Raw genomic sequence first — 15,097 nt, forward strand, 5'->3', positions numbered from 1 at the left:
ATAACTTCTAGATTCTTGTTTTATTAAAAGCAAGCCTCTATATTCAGATCATAAAATTACAAAACTAGAACTTGGGGGTTAGAAAGATTATCTACTTTAGTCATCAGTTTCATGCTTCATTGTCCTCCAGTGGTGGTGATTATCTCATTTCTCCTTTTCCTTCAGGAGGAAATGTTCCCTGGTGTCACAGATTATCCAATAGAACATTAAGTATGAATTGTTAAGGCTGATGTTATTAATATAAAGTTTTCTGCCTTACAGAGTCAGGTACAGGTTTTTTATAATATATTTTGTAGAATTTTAAAAAATAATATTACAAAAATACAATTAGATTTTACAGATATATAAGGAATCCTAATTGCCATTTCTTACCAGTTAATATCAGGTTTCTCTTTAGTGATTATTGTCCAGTTTTACCATAGCATTTTTTTTTTTGTTAGTTAAGCTCTTTTGTGGTTCCTTCTTTGCTAGATTTAGAAAAATTGTGTCCAGTGTAGGAGGACATAAAGCTAAACAAACAAGCGAAGTACAAAGGAGAGAAAGAAGTAAGGGAAAAGTCAACTGTATGCTTCAAAATACTTCTCTCTGTAAAAGTTGAAAGTTCTGTAAAATAAACTCCTCTGAGACCATTAAACATCAAGGAGAACAGGAAAGCTTTTGCCAGTGGGAAAGCGCCTGAGCTCTTTTTCCACGGGGTGGGTTGATTGTGGGGTTGGGCCGTGGCTGGGGCCCTCGCCTGTGGAGAGAAACATCTGTTGGTTTGGGTCTAATTGCTGCTTTGTCTACAAGTTGGATTTGCCTACTTCTTACTACTTTTATGATAGTTTTTTTATACTTTTCTTCAGTCCTACCTAGATTTGAAAGTTTCACAGTGAGTTCTTGAAACAATTCTTGTCATCGGAGCTCTTACTACGTGATACCAGTGCAACCAGCATTGAAAAGGGAATCTGAGGGCGCCTGGGTGGCTCAGTCGGTTAAGCGTCCGGCTTCAGCTCAGGTCATGATCTCACAGTTCGTGGGTTCGAGCCCCGCATCAGGCTCTGTGCTGACAGCTCAGAGCCCGGAACCTGTCTTCGGATCCTGTGTTTCCCTCTCTCTCTGACCCTCCCCTGCTCATGCTGTCTCTCTCTCTCTCTCTCTCAAAACTAAATAAAAACATTAAAAAATTTTTAAAAAGAAAGAAAAGGGAATCTGAGTTGGACAGCCATTTTCTTCGTTCATAGTTTGTTAGATACTTGATCATTTCCCATCACTAAATTGACTCTGTACTTTGTCAACAACCCAAGTAATGGCAAGGAAACCAAGAGAGCTCCGTGACTGCTGTTAACATTAGCCAGTTAGCAGTGCACTTGTAACCCTGTATCAGGGTTGGCGGCCCACCATTCATGACCATTCATATAGAATTAAGAATGGGTATATGGGAGCACCTGGGTGGCACAGTAGGTTAAGTGTCTAACTCTTGACTCTTGAGTCAATATCTTGACTCAGATCTTGATATTGGTTCATGGGATCGAGACCTACATCGGCCTCTGCATGGACAGTGCAGAACCTGCTTGGGATTCTCTCTTTCTCTCTGCCCCTTTCCTGCACATGTGCATGTGTGCCCATTCTTTCTCACTCACAAAATAAATAAACTTAAAAAAAGAATGGATATTTTTGTTGTATCCTGAGAGTGACAGACTTTTGCCAAGCTCTCTTTCTTTCTCAGTTAACACTTTTTTTTTTTTAATGTCTTGTAAAGCCCACCTTTTATTGGGAATAGATTTTGATGTGTCTTTTTTTTTTTTACTTCTGCAATCCCTTCAGCTTTCTGACCTAATTGAAAACATTACTAACATGATACCTTATGAAACCCTCTCAATGGCCCTTTCTTTTCCTACACCCCTTTCTCACTAGTCCTGGAAAGAGATCCACAGGGCTTCCTGACCTGGCCTCGGGTTCCTCATTTATTTATTACTGTTATTCTGTAATTAGATTCTTTGATATTGAATCTCTCTGGTTATACCACTGTCCTCTGTTGCAGTCACCAAACTGTTGGATGCTATTGTGTCATTTTTTAATGTTGTCTGTTGTGTTTTTAATTTACAATTATACAATAGATTATCCAAACCAGATTTGACCCTAGGATCGCAGTGTGTAACTAGGTTATACGGTCATATTAGCTATCTCTGTCTTTAGCCATATCCCTATCCAGGTTGGCATCCAATTGAAATGCTAGCTGACTCCTCCCTAGTCTTCTTTATTTAAATTCCATGTCTGTTGGCTCCAACACAGATATCCCTGAGACTCTGTCATCACTTAGAAATACTGTACCCATAGGGTTTGTCAGCTTTGACATTCCTCTCGGACCAGAATCTTCTCACACTATACCCCAAACACTCACTGGGTCTTAATGAATTTTACCCCTTTCAAAATTTTTTCCTCAATTCAGGCTCTTAGTCCATTATCCTCTTTTTCTTTTTTTCTGTTTTGGTTTGAATGGAGGGTCCTTTCTAATGTGGATGTACCTGATGGGTAACCATTTATATATATTCATTTGAATATCCTGGAGTTGTTGATACCCTTCACATTTTCTTACCAATTTTTGTCAATCTTTTGTATTTGGGAAAAAGTAATTTCCCCCTTTCAATGCTTCTGAGTTTTGTGAGGTTGATGTATCATGTCATGTTACCCGACCAGTTAGTTCTATTTCTTATTCATGCTGTAACCTCAGCTGGGATCCTAGTGTTCGTAGATGTGCCTGATCGTCACTATTTGATGACCTGTCACCTTTCACATAGCCGCTGACCCACGCTACCGTCCTTCTCCTTGGCTCCCGGCATCGCTCTCCTTCATGCTCCACAGATGACCCCTAAATAGTCCCATATTGTGAATTTCTGCATCATGGTACCTGGGAGTTTATAGGCGCTTGTACATGTCTATTGAGTAAATTCATGAATTTTCTTGATATGGGCTTGAGGTATCTTGAGAGATACCTTAGCATTTCTCTTTCCACGTTCTTCCATTCCTTGCTCCCCATTTTCCCTGTTATAATTATGTTCTATCTGAATACAACTTGATCACCTGTACTCCTTTTCTTGGATTTTTAAAAAACTGTATTCAAGACCTTTTTAAAAATAGTTCTAGGTTTTTCTACATCAAAATCGACAGAATGTATGGAGAGCTCCAAGATACCCCCTCCCCCCTCATACATGCATAGCCTCCCCATCCTCAACAGCTCCTACCAGAGCGATATATTTGTTACAATTGACACATTATCATCGCACATCCCTACACTACGGTCAGGGCTCAACTCACCCTTGCAGTTGTACATTCAGTGGATTAGGACAAATGCATAATGACATGTACCCACCCTTATGGTATCATACAGAGTATTTTCATTAAAAACCCTTTGTGTTCCTCCATTCATCGTGGCAACCACTGATCTTTCTCTTGTCTTCATAGTTTTCCTGTTTCCAGAATGTCACATCATTGGATTCATAGAGTGTGTCGCCTTTTTCAGATGAGATTCTTGCACTTAGTTAGTAATATGCATTTAAGATTCCTTTGTGTCTTTTCATGGCTGTCTTTCTAGCTGTTTCTTTTCAGTGCCAAATAATATTCCATTGTCTGGATGTACACAGTTTACCTATCCATTCACCTACTGCAGGACAGCTGGATTCCTTCCAGGTTTGGGCAGTGGGATTAAAGCTGCTGTACACATCCATGTGCAGGTTTTCGTGTGAACCTACGTTTTTCGCTCCTTTGAGTAAATACCCCAGAGCCCATGGCTGGATCGAAAGGTAAGAGTATGTTTAGTTACAGGCAAGCGGCAAACTCTCTTCCAGAATTGCTGTCCTGTTTATTCCCACCAGCCATGAGTGACAGTTTCTGATGGTCCACTTCCTCACCAGCAAGTAGTGTCATCAGTGTTCTAGATTTGGGCCATTCAGATAGGTGTATAGTGGTATCTCGTTGCTTTAATTTACATTTCCTGGGTGACATACCACATGAAGCTTCTCTTCATATGCTTACATGCCATCCACATACCCATTTTTCTAAATTTTCCGCCTCCCCTATCATTTGCTCCTTCATTTTTACCCACAGAATGCTGTTTGTGTCCTGAACTGCTGCTGCCCGAGTTCAGAGCGTCATTTACTGGGTACGAGGCTACCTCCTGTGACTGTTCCTTACTCTCTGTGGCTCACGTGTTCCTGTTACCCTGGTGCTTTTTTTTTTTCTTAAAGGGACTCATCGTCCCTTGACTTCTTATTACTTGGTGTTCATTCTCCCTGACCCACAAACCTCCATTAATTCTTCATGCCTGTATCATGTTCCTATTTTGCTTTTCTGATCCTATTGACACTTGGCAGGAAATACTGGATGGTTCCCGCAGTGTGTAGGAAAGCTCACATTCCCTTGCAGGCCATCCAGAGGTCGATTCTTGGCCCCAGCTTTCATTTCACCATTATACATGTGCCTCCCCTTCCCCACTCACCCCTCCACACCCTCGGCCTTTTCATTGTCTAGGATATTGATCCCACCTTTCTAGCGCCTTCTGAAAATGTGTTTCCTTTTTCAGAAGATGGGGTTAACACACCACAAGGACATTTGTCCATTCTAAAGTGCTAGACCTGTAAAATCCTGTGTGTATTTTAACATTCACCCCAAAAGACCCCTCTTTTACAAGTCTGCTCTCATTATCACTTGAAATGCTTTGCTTCACTGTCCTACCTTTGTTTCATATTATTTTATTTATATTGGGTTTTCTTCCAGTTAATTGTAGTCATTTCTTTTTTTAACTGATGCAATCCAACCTGTAGTTTATATACCAAGAATGTCTTACACATTGATCTTCAAGAAATATTAGCCAAATTCAGTTATTTATTTAAAAATATTTTTCATAGCTTTTGGTAAGGACTTCATGGTCCATAAATAGATGTTATAGACTCTTGTGTTTCAGCTCAGATGTGCCCCATAGAAATATATGCACATTTATACTTTCTACTAGCCACTTGTAAAAATAACAAGAAGCAGCTGGTGAATCCATTTTAATAACATTTTATTTAATCCAGCATATTCAAATATTATCATTTCAACATGTAAATTATATGAAAAAGTTACTAATGGAATATTTTGTGGGGTTTTTGTTTCTTTCCTTCCTACAAGGTCTTTAAATTCTAGCACGTGTTTTACGCCTACAGCGCATCTCCTTCGGACTGCCACGTTTCGGTGTTCCGTGGTCACACATGGCCAGTGGCTACCTACTGGACATCATAGCGCTCGATAGTCCGGATTTCTAATCACCCTTTATTTTCCATTAAGATAATGGGTTATATAGCTAGTAATAGATTCTAAGATGGAAATCTTAATTTTTTATTACTTTTGTAACTGTCCATGTTTTTTTAATTTAAAAGAATTGTTTTGAACTTACTCTAGTTAGGGTATCGGGTTGCATGTATTACTTCATCTTTCAGTGTTTCCCTGTTAGCCCCTCAGGCCTACATTCCTTTATCCGTATTAGGCAGAGCGAATGGGCACCACTGACCTGCATGCAAACTGGGCCCCTGCCAGCTGGCCCTCCTTGTGACACTTGAAATGCAGAATCAGAACAGGAATTTAACACATCTTACTTCAAACGTCCTCCAAGGCCACCCTAGGACAGTTCTCGGAGAGGAGAAAATGAAGCATTATTCTGATCCTACCAGAAACAAAACTTGATCCACAGTTTAATATATACTGTGTTGGTTGGTGGGTAGTAAGATTTGTTTTGGTAGGAGGTGAGGGTTTTCCTATGGCCAATAAGAACATTCTTTGTGGGACGAGCTCTGTTTTATGACCTTATTGAAAACGAGGTAAGTCTTTCAAACAAATGAATGTGGACAGATCAGTGATTTGGATAGCTCAGTACTTATTGCTCCAGTATTAATGTTGACTAAGTTCTCAGACCCCCTCAAAATACCTATTCATGTGATCAGGAACATAGCTTGCTTCTGTTAATAGTATGCAGATTCCAACCTTTGCGGGTAAGAATTTCCTATGGCAAAGTTCATTAGGAGGCTAGCCTATGCAGTCTGGCCTTCTGAGTGTGGATCTGGACTGCAAGTTTGCTCCCACCTGGATCCACAGAATCCAACTGAAAAATCATCTCATCCACGGGGCTTGTTGCATTTGTACGGCAGATAACAGAAGGGAAGACCCCATAAGGGCACTTTCCCTCTTGGGAGTGTCCTTCCTCACCAAAGTAGGTCCCCACATTTTTCTCCCAGAGCAGAATCTCAGATGATATAGTTTCTCATTTCCAGGGTTGCACACATAGGTGAGACTGTTTTGAGAGGTAACCTTAGTGTATCTTCTTAGATAATGAGATGATTTTTTTTCTTTTTAATTAAAACAACAATAACAACAGCACTTAAAATAGATCCAGATGACTGATTGCTTTTGGCTGCATCTCACTGTGCCCTTCTTTGAGCTGTATTTTGTAGCTCAGGAGAGTTTTCTTTCTTTGATTGAGGTTTCCCCAACAGTTCATGTGTGTGTGTGTGTGTGTGTGTGTGTGTGTGTGTGTGTCTACACTCATGTGTAGGAACCTGGGAACACACAGCATCTTAACAATAAACACTGAGCCCAGGCAGCTGATTCACTTCTGAAGGCCTTGACCTGCACTGTACCATAAAAGCCAGCCCAGCACCACTGACTTGTCAGGGTACTGAGGACTCTTTATATTATTATGATTTCTTATGTTTTAGATTATCTTACAAAAGTAAGAATAAGGGATAATGAAAATAACTTTGTCTAGAAATTTTAATAAGAATTAATATAGTAAAGGGGCACCTGGGTGGCTCAGCTGATCAAGCAGCCGACTTCGGCTCAGGTCATGATCTCACAGTTTTTGAGTTCGAGCCCCACGTCGGGCTCTGTGCTGACAGCTCAGAGCCTGGAGCCTGCTTCGGATTCTGTTTCTCCCTCTCTCTCTGATCCTCCCCTGCTTAGCTCTGTCTCTCAAAATAATAAAGCTTAAAAAAATTTTTTTAAAGAATTAATATAGCAAACATTATCATTTGATTTAAAATTTAAGTACAGTAAACCCAGATTTTCCATCTTTTCTTGATTTTGAAAGTAGAGGGTCCTAAAATGGGCAGTATTTTTTGAATGGAACTAGGTAATTAGTCACCTGCTGTGCACGAACCTGGACTGTATTCATCTTATAAATATCGATTGCAGATTTAAAATATAGCTCTATTAGCTTGTATCCTGTTGTACTTGGTTTTTTCTTGGGTTTTCACTTGATAATTATAAAAAAATCAATGCTTTGAAACATTCATAATTTTGTTGAAGAGACAAGAGCTGCTTTCTTTCCATAATTACAAAATATTTCTAAGTTTGGCTTTATAAATTCCCATTAGATTCATCAATTCATTTTTTTTCTTTTCATTTTTACATTGTTTCTTTACTTCTAATTGTTTTTGTATGCCCTCCTGCCTTTGGTATTTGTCTGTTCCCAAACCACATTCAAAAAATGTTGCCTAAACATGATAAAATTTATTGTGCAGGCATCCTAAAGGAGAAGAAAATGCTGTCACACATCTTTTTAGCAAAAATGGTGACCAGTGTCCTTCTTCCTGTGAAATGTCTCCGTGGATGAGAATCTTCTATTTCCTTATTGTTCTTAGAATTCCAGCAGTGTTCTCTTTTCAGTTCTCGGGCCTAAGAAAATCCATGTAGGATGCCGTCATCTGAGGATTCATGCTTTGTGTTCTTGCCTCTGTGATGACTTTCATTCATAGGCCATTTTGTCTAATATTTGTGACGTACCTCCTGTCACTTTTCTATTGGATGTGGAAAATGAATGTTTTTGAGTTCCAGTTGTGTTCAATGAAAGTCTCCTGACTTATTTTATTCCTTCTGGAAAGGTGATGCAGCATTTTGGAAATGCAGGAATAAAACTAAGATAATTTCTCTATTACCTCATCCTTGTAGGCAATTTACTCAGCTTTTCATTTTCTGTTTTTTTCCTTTCTTTCTTTTTTTTTTTTTTTTAGTAGGGTCCGCACCCAGTGTGGGGTTCGAACTCAAAACCCTGCCATCAAGAGTTGCATGCTCCACTGACTGAGCCAACCAGGCACCCCTATCCTTTCATTTTCATATTATTTTGTCTTCTTTAGCATAGTTGAAATAGTCAGTGAGAAATGATGAAATAATTCTTGGGATATTAAAAATAGGAAAATGTTGCAAAAAATTTTAGTTACATAAAAAGCTTCAGTGGACTGGTAACAGTAATTACAAGATGAAGGAGCTGTTATTCAATTTTTAAAAAATAAAATCTCTCTACAGAGGGCAAAAGTCAGAAATACTGACTTTTACAAGAACTGCTCAAAATGAAACTCATAAAATTATGTGTAGTGGATCCTGACGGTATTCTGAGGGTTAGTAGCTGATTATATTTATCAGGAGTTTATATTTGTTAAGAGGTCTCCGTGACTTGACAGATTACAATCTTTGGCCTTGGGACACCTGCATGCCTCAGTCAGCTAACCCTCCAACTCTTGATTTCAGCTCAGGTCATGATCTCAAGGTTTGTGGGTTCAAGCTGCACAGTGGGGCCCTGACAGCATGGAGCCTGCTTGGGATTCTTCCTCTCCGTCGCTCTCTGTTACCCCCTCGCAAATAAAAAGCTTAAAAAAAAATATGGCCTAATTTTCTACAAATTAGGGGTTCAACAAATACTAATAGGGTTTTAAACAACAACCACTAGGAAATAACATTCCAGGTATACCGTAATTAAGTGAAATCGCATCTAAATTTTAAAGCTAGAAACACTGAAAAAAAATGCTAGGACCTAACAACTGCTTACCACCTTTACTGTGGTTACTACTTGAATATCTTTTCATGGCTTCAAAAAGTGAAATAAAATAGAGCAAATTGGTAACAAGATTCATCTCTATCTGAGCTTCTGAAGAAAAAGTCCATTCTTAAAGTAGCTTTCCTATTTGAACCAAGGAGCTATTTTTTGTCCTTTGCTGTCAAATTGGACCTCTCCTACAAATAAGGAACAGCAGGCAAAATTTTCAGGAAGCACAAGTGGCAGTCATGAGACTTGCTCAGGCCCTCAGCATTGTGTGATTTTAAAAAACAATAAATAAACATCACTTTAGAGCAGTGGTTCTCAACCAGGGTGACTCCACTGCCCGAGGGACCTTTGGAATTGTCCACAGATGGTTTTCAGTTGCCACCGCGGGGGCGCGGGGGGGGGGGGGGGGGGGGGGGGGGGGGGGGGGGGGGGGGGGGGGAATGGGTGCTGCTGGCTTTGGGTGGGTGGAGACCCGAGACACTGGTAAGCATTATCCGCTACGCACAGGCCAGCCCCACAGCAAAGAAATGTCAAGAGAGCCGAGGCTGAGAAACTGGTTCAGAGGTTTCTTCAGTACTGGAAAGCTGGGGAAATGATTCTTTAAAAAAAAAAAAAAAAATCCATTCCAAGATTTTGTCTCACCCCAATCTCCTGCGGAGAGAAAAGCAAACACCCCAGGAATATAGGTCTCTTAAGGGCACTTTTGTAAAGATGGGAATGCTTGAGATGAAAACAAACTTTGCAGACTTCTGCATCCATATGTTAAAAGACCATCCTCAAAATGTGCTCAAACACAAAGATGATCCGGGTTTCTCATTTGGACCCAGTGACTTCATTAATCCTGACCATTATGTCAATTGGTTTTTTTTCCTTTTGTCAATATCACTACTCTCCATTTTGACTACAATACATATTAGCATGTTTTCTGGGGCAAAATGATCCCAATTGGAAATAATTGATATATTTAGAAATATATATATATATTTCCTATCTTTACTTAAAATGTTTTTTTCATAACATGTAACTAGAAAAATTAATTAAAGTATGATATTTTCCTAGAGGGTTTTGAGTTAGGGAAAATCACCTGTAATTCGACCTCATTGTAAATTTTGTGTTCCTATTTGTTTTTGTTCATACGGATATGTTTTTATTCAGTTGTGGCTATAATACTAAGTCTTTGTGTTTAAATAATATTTTAATATTTAAAAATACATTTGTAATCTTCATATCTATTCCTTCAAAGTTTGTGTATCCATCTGACTGTTGTCAAACATTTTTTTCTTTTTCTTTTTTAATATGTTTTTTAAAGAATTATTTATTTTTGAGAGAAAGAGAGAAACAGAGCGCAAGTGGATGAGGGGCAGAGAGGGAGAGAAAATCTGAAGCAGGCTCCAGACTCTGAGCTGTCGACCTGGGGCTTGAACTCATGAACCATTAGATTATGACCTGAAGTCGGAAGTGTAACTGACTGAGTTACCCAGGTGCCTCTGCATTTTTTTTTTTAAATGTTGCAGGGGCCATGCTTTTGAATTCCTTAATGGCCATAGATTTTCTTCCCATATGGTATAATAATAGCTTGAAGGTATATTTCCAAAATTAGGATTACTGAATTAAAAAGCTAAGGATGTTTTGGCAGTGTATGAAATGGATCTCAATAATGTTTAAGCTTATTTACAGTGAAGTATTGACAATGAATGAATTTATCATAATATTCTCCAGTACTGATGTTTAATTGTTGTTATTAATAACATGGCCTCTGCCTTATTAGCTCCAAACTTTCAGGGTCTTCTAGGCTGAGTTTCATGGGAGTGTGGACTAGGTTTTAGCATCTTCTTACACCTTAGTCTGTGTTTGACTAGGAATAATCATAGTAGATGTATATCATCTTGCTACGTGCAGACCACTGTTCTGAAACCTTGTAAATGTTAACTCATTTTATGTTCACGGCTTCTTAATGTCTATAGCTATTTGTTGAATGATTTCATGAGTTTTGTTTGGGCTTTTCCAAAGTTAGGAATAGATTTGTGCTGATGTATCTATAGTTGCAGATTTCATTTGTTTTTTGTTTTTTGTCTTGTGCCAAGCAAATAGTATAGGTATTTCAAATCTAAACGTCAGCAGAACCCTTTTGCAGGTTTTCAGTCCATGAATTCTACATTAATGAAGTATGATTGGTAATCTGTACTTGTCGCATTCAGCTACATCGTTTCCATTTCACCTAAAGAGCACATATAAGTCATAACTTTAAGGATTAATTTTTTTAGGTTTATGTATTTATTTTTGAGAGACAGAATGAGCGGGAGAGGGGCAGAGAGAGGGAGGGAAAGAATCCCCAACAGGCTTCACATTGTCAGCACAGAGCCCGATGCAGGGCTCGAACTCACAAACCGTGAGATCATGACTTGAGCCGAAACCAAGAGTTGAGCGCTTAACCCACTGAGCCACTCAGGCACCCCATAATCATAATTTGAAAAAGTGACTAATTCATTCAACTTTAATTATAAAAAGTTTCAGATGATAAAATTTCAAACCAATAATTAATTTTGACTGAATGATTCACATATATTTCCGGGAAGTTAAAAGTTCTTGATTTTGACTGATAGTATAGTATATGTTGATTCTATAAAACAACAGTTTAATTTGCCCTAGATAGAAGGCTTCAGAAGGACAGAATAGAATCTAAAGTTTTAGATTTGTTTAATACCGATGGGAAAGAAATGTGACGGGAAAGGTAGGTTGCGACACATGTCAAGAAAAAGACCAGAACTTACTCCACTCGAAATACATCAGTTGGACCTAAACTGAGCGAGCTATTTCTTTTCAAGTTCCTGCCTTTGATTTATTCGTGTGAGAGTGGAGACCCAGGGTTAATGGAGAGACAGAATATATAGATCTTGCTTTTGCATTAGTAGAAGTCTGTCTGGTGTACTTATCTTTAAAAGATGACAAAGGCATCTTTTTCGTATTTCAATGCAGAATTTCCACAAAGATGTCTTTTTTAAATAGAGAATAAGTTTGTAAATGTCGAGAAAGACACATAAAAATTACATCTCCATTGGATCAGCAGCTAGGCCATCTAGATGCTGCTGTTGTTTTGGGCTAAGTTGGTCCTTCTTTGAATCAAGGAGAAGAGAGAGGAAGCTAGCTATGCACCTTGTAAGCCTGTCGTGTTAAAACTGTTTATGGGAGAAGTAAACCTATGGAGGGAAAATGATGACCCAGTAGCCCCAACCCAGGGTAACATGTCACAATGCGGAAGACGGGAATGCAGAGCTTACCTTATTCTGAGTTGGGGACAGCCGTGTCCATGGCGTCATTTGAAGCTCCTGATGGACTTCCAGCCTAGAGGACAGGGACATGACTTCACGGTATCTTCATCTGTCTTTCTTCCCAGAACTTAGTGGCACCTTAAAAACATCTACATAGCCCAAACGGTGGGGAGCATTCTTTGTACCCTACACATGAGCACAATGGAGGAGATATTTTAAATCCATTTATCAAGCCTCCCGGGGACGTGGACCTGGGAATAACCTCTTCCAGAGAGAATGAAGGGGGCTCATCATGCTGGGTGCTGCCCATTTCCACTCATTTCCCAGAAGCCTGAGCAGAGGCCCACACCGGCAGATACTCAGTGTAAGGGGGACATCATGGTCCTGAGCATTATTGCAGTTCGCGTAAAAAAAAGTTTATTAAGGCTCCACTCACAGTGCTGGGTGAAACCTGACGGAACTGTGGTCTGTGTGTTCAAGGCCTTTTCTCAGAAAATAATCACCAGACAGTAGTAGGGAGTGACAAATGCATGTATGCGTGTCACAGATACAGTGTTGGTGGTTTGTGACACCTTATCATTGAATCTTGTGGTATGTTGTGCCCATGTTGGCTTGGAATGTGGAAAGATTCATGGCCTCGGCTAATCAGGCTGTTGTGAAAATACAGGCCTGTTGGTGGATCAGTACTTTTCTCTGTCTTTAAAATTGGTTTTGACAAGGGATGAAAGAGGCTCTTTTGACTGAACCCTACTTAGATCTCTGAAGTTAAAATCCTCTGAATACATAATCTTTCAGCTGCTTTTCTGCCCTGCATTTTGAGAATGCGTTTTCCTCACTTAAATGGTGTTAAATGCTCAACAGGGGAAAAAACTAACCACTCTGGAGGAGAATCACAAAGTGAATCATCGAAATGATAAATTACAGCCTTAAATCTTTGCCAGTGGATGAGTCAAGTGGAATGGATTTGATGAAACAGTTGGTGGCTTTGAGACATGACTGTCACATTGCTGGTTGGCAGCTTCCAGCACCGTTTGAGGCTGCACTGTATCACCGTGCCTTGTACTGAAATAAAGGGAACTAATTTGAAAATGAGGAATCGAAGAAAAGCAATAAGTTTGCATTTTCTCTTGAGGCAATTGGCCACCAGCTCTGAGGTCTTATTAAAAAAATGCTGAGTTTCTGTATTTAATAAGCTTGGACCTCATGTATATCAAGAAGGAAACCAAAACACTTTAATAGTCGTAACCAGAGTACGGTTGTGTGGCCAGGCCAGTGAGGTTTGGTCTGATTTCCAAGTACGAGGGAACCATTCATTTTGTAATCATTACTTAGAGGGTTGGGTTATTCACCGCCAAAGATTTTACACGTCACATTGAAAAAGGGAAGACCTTTTTGTCCTCCTAATGTCTTTTAATTAAAGATTAAATTCAGATTTCCTGGATTACAAAGTAGTAAGAAGAGAAGAAGAAAATCTAGAGCCTCATGACCTAAACAGGCTCCTGGCAGTGGTATCCTCAAATGTTAATTCCATGTGGAAACCAACACGGAATCTGGATATTGTTATTTTCCTTGTAAAACCCCTAGTTGAGATGGGATTCACTATTATCCTATATAAAGGTGGTCCTTAAAAATATGGATTATTCTTTTTTTGTTCGTTTCTTTTTCCCCTTGGCCTGAGGATCTTACATCAGCATATTAATGCCAAAGAAGTTTCTTTTACTTGACCCGTGTCCTTCATCCAGTCCTTGGTCTAATAAATTGTATGCTGGAACTTTAGTTGGTAATTAGTAGTGATAAATTAGCTTCTAGGAACCCTGAAACAGGAAATCAAGCTATATAGTCCAAGATGTCTGCATCTCACCATCAAGTCTAAACTAGTACCAAGAACTTATCATAAAAAACTCAACAAAATTTTAAGAAGCCTGTATATATTTTGGAGGGAAGGCATTCATAAAGAAAATAATTTGGGGATACTCAAAACTGTTTCTTTTGATGAGAGGTAGAAAATAAAGAAAATCTCTCCCAAGTAAGGACTAACTACCACTTCCTGTTTCACCCTCCGTATGTACAAAGGCACACTTCCAGTGTTCGTGTGTACAGTTTTAGAGGGTGGAATTCTTCTATTTAATGGAAGCTGGTGGTCACCTGAATTGTCTGTGTATGTCCCCCATCTGCACGATCTATTGATGCTTTATTTGTTTTGGAATGGTCCTAAAGGAGTAGTCTTCTTTCTTCCCTCCAAAAACAGGCTTTATCTGAATATGAAATTGTTTCCTCACTTAACCTGTAGTAAATTTCCTGTAAAGAGTGATTGAAACAGTAATCTTAAGTAGTTAAAATTCTAAAATGCACACCATTTTTAAAGAAATTTGTTTATTACTATTAGATAAATATAATCACTCAAACTAATGATTTTATTTTTTTCTATTTTTTAAAAAAAATTTTAATGTTTTCATTTATTTTTGAGAGAGACATGAGCAGGGGAGGGGCAGAGAGAGAGAGGGGGAGATACAAAATGCAAAGCAGGTTCCAGGCTCCAAGGTGTCAGCACGGAGCCCAACACAGGGCTTGAACTCCCAAATGGTAAGATCGTGCCCTGAACTGAAGTTGGATGCTTAACCAACTGAGCCACCCAGGTGCCGCATCAAACTAATGATTTTATATTCCAGTTATTAGCCAGAGTATTTTTATCTAGCATTTGTATATTATTTTGTATATGTGTTTTTTATATATTTATTTATGCAAAAAATTTATTTGTAATTGAGCAAAACAATATGGTATTGGTAACATTTATTTAACTCCCTCCTCCCACCCTCTCCCACACAGATCATATAAATAGAAGCATATTTTTGTCTTTTGTAAAACTAAATCACTGATCATATTTAAGCAGCTTCAAATGAGGGTGATTTTACTTGCATCAGATGCTATGGTTATCCTTAAATCAATGAGATTCCCGTAGGATATAAAAGCATTATATATGTAATGTTTTATTGACCCT

The 15,097-nt window shown here is 38.9% G+C and overlaps 1 protein-coding gene across 6 annotated transcripts in view; it reads left to right on the plus strand.

Moving 5' to 3' along the window:
• Nucleotides 1-15,097, plus strand: part of APP (amyloid beta precursor protein) — a 205,210-nt gene that overhangs the window by 48,506 nt on the left and 141,607 nt on the right. The gene's annotated exons all lie outside the window — the stretch shown is intronic.

This window comes from Suricata suricatta, chromosome 5, assembly GCF_006229205.1.
Source record: "Suricata suricatta isolate VVHF042 chromosome 5, meerkat_22Aug2017_6uvM2_HiC, whole genome shotgun sequence".
Classification (NCBI taxonomy): domain Eukaryota; kingdom Metazoa; phylum Chordata; class Mammalia; order Carnivora; family Herpestidae; genus Suricata; species Suricata suricatta.